The 2,584-nt window shown below is 35.9% G+C and overlaps 1 non-coding gene across 1 annotated transcript; it reads left to right on the top strand.

The window, feature by feature from the left end:
• The first annotated feature begins 406 nt into the window (after positions 1-406).
• On the top strand, positions 407-513 carry LOC137774347 (U6 spliceosomal RNA). The gene has a single exon (XR_011075869.1). It is a non-coding gene; the product is annotated as a U6 spliceosomal RNA (small nuclear RNA).
• The last annotated feature ends 2,071 nt before the right edge of the window (positions 514-2,584 follow it).

The raw sequence follows: 2,584 nt of genomic DNA, 5'->3' as shown, positions 1-2,584 counted from the left end.
AGGACAGAAATAAAGATGCAGAAGTAGAGAATGGACTTGAGGACATGGGGAGGGGGAAGGGTAAGCTGGGACTAAGTGAGAGAGTAGCAATGACATATGTACACTACAAAATGTAAAATAGATAGCTAGTGGGAAGCAGCCGCATAGCACAGGGAGATCAGCTCAGTGCTTTGTAACTACTTAGAGGGGTGGGATAGGGAGGGTGGGAGGGAGATGCAAGAGGGAGGGGATATGGACATATTGTATACTTATAGCTGATTCACTTTGTTATACAGCAGAAACTAACACAACATTGTAAAGCAATTATACTCCAGTAAAGATGTTTAAAAAATTTTTGTTGTTGTTCATAGGATCACACTAAAGTAAGATCTTTCCTACTCAAAGATTATACAAATAATCTCCTGTGGTGCTCGTTTCGGCAGCACATATACTAAAATTGGAACGATACAGAGAAAATTAGCATGGTCCCTGCACAAGGATGACACGCAAATTCGTGAAGCATTCCATATTTTTGTATGCTAACACATATATATGGAAACTAAAAAAAAAAAAAAAAATGGTTCTAAAGAACTTAGGGGCAGGACAGGAATAAAGATGCAGACATAGAGAGTGGACTTGAGGACATGGAGAGGGGGAAGGGTAAGCTGGGACGAAGTGAGAGAGTGGAATGGACATATATACACTAACAAACGTAAAATAGATAGCTAGTGGGAAGCAGCTGCATAGCACAGGGAGATCAGCTCGGTGCTTTGTGACCACCTAGAGGGGTGGGATAGGGAGGGTGGGAGGGAGGGAGACGCAAGAGGGAAGAGATATGGGAACATATGTTTATGTATAACTGATTCACTTTGTTATAAAGCAGAAACTAACACACCATTGTAAAGCAATTAAACTCCAATAAAGATGTTAAAAAAAAAAAACAACTCTCCTGTGGAATTTTCTGTTAGTGTTCTGATGTTTCTTAAACATCAACATTTCTAACACATCTGAAATTTATTTTTGCAAAGTATTGCAAAATTTATTTTTCTCATGGTATATAACTATTTGCCCCCAGATTGACCCACTATTTTTTGGCTATTGGCTTCCCTACTAATCTGAAACACCATTTTTATTTTATCCTAAATTCTTAGTAAAAACGAGCTTCTGAATGGGTTTTCTCCTCTGTTCCGTTGACCGTCAGTGTGACATTTTAAATTCTTATGTTGTTTAAGGTGAAGTTTGTAGCAGATACGTCAGTGCTCCCCCCAGACCACCGTGGGTCCCTTTTACTCTTTGCTTTGGTGCTTTGGAGGCTGAGCTCCTGGTGGCAACCTCTGTCAATTCAATAAACAATGGCTTTAGTATTTTAAGTACAATTATTAAAGAACATAAAGATTTTGATTTCTCAGAAACTATCCAGCAGAAATTAAACAGAAGAGTATAAATGAAGAGTGTCTTTCTGTGTCCTTCTTAAAATTTTTAGATATATTTGAGATTTAATCATTTGTTAAATATTTATTATCCACTATATGTCAGACACTACCTCCCTCTCTCTCTACCTCTACAAATTAGTCAAACCATAAAGTTATTTTCACATATCTTTCTTAACTGAATATATCATGCACACTTTTCCATTTCAGCTTATGAAAATTCTTCCTCATTTTGTTTGGTGGCTGCATATGGGTGTGCCATAGTTATATTCATTCTGTTCTCTCTTATTCCCAAAATGAGGTTTATCCTTGCTTTATTAGGTTCAAAATTATGACAAATTCTTTAAAGCAAGTTTTTTTCTTTCTAATTTTCTTAATTTGACTCATCCCTTTTTTAGCTGAATTTTGCCGTCCAATAGTTTTTGCACATTTGAGAGGTTTTGTTTCTTTAATTTTGAATGCCACCATTGTTCTGGAGGATTCTGAAGGCAGTGGGTTTCCTCTTGTGTCCATCACATGTTCATGTGCACACGCAGGAGCACTTTTCAATACAGTGACTTCAAGGGTCCGTCCTTCTCTCTCCCTCTTCCAGCTCCCCTTGTTTTTTGGTTTTTTGGTATTAAATTTCCTGAACTTTCTTGTTCCTTATTGATATATAGATTTAGGTCTCCCATTGTTTAGGGAATAGCTTCTTTTATAAATATTTTTTCAATTCCATCAGTTTTATTTTTGTTTTCAAATAGCAAATTATATGTATATTTAATCATTGTGATCTTCCATATCTATTATCTTTCATCTCCTTAATAGTTTTTAACCTCTTTGTCATTTTTTTTCCTGCAATATCTTTGATCATTTGAAAACTTTCCTCTATGACTGGGACGTTGTCTTCGGCTAAGTCCATTTTCTTTCTTGATGCTTCAAATTATGTTGCTTTCATTCTTAGTGGGTTTTCTTAGATTTTGGAAGCCGTGTAAATCACTGGGAAGTATGGCTCTCTGTTTCGAAAGCATGACATGAAGTACTTTGTCTAAGTTTTTATATATATATAAAACCATGCATACCATGACACCTAGACAAATTATATACATATACACCTTGTTTTACCTTTTATTTTTTCAATTAATTAGGTTTTTGGTGTATGATCTGGCTTTGCTCTGCCATTATATCTTGACTTT

The sequence above is a fragment of the Eschrichtius robustus genome, chromosome 12 (assembly GCF_028021215.1).
Source record: "Eschrichtius robustus isolate mEscRob2 chromosome 12, mEscRob2.pri, whole genome shotgun sequence".
Taxonomy (NCBI): domain Eukaryota; kingdom Metazoa; phylum Chordata; class Mammalia; order Artiodactyla; family Eschrichtiidae; genus Eschrichtius; species Eschrichtius robustus.
This window is presented reverse-complemented; position numbering and strand designations above follow the sequence as displayed.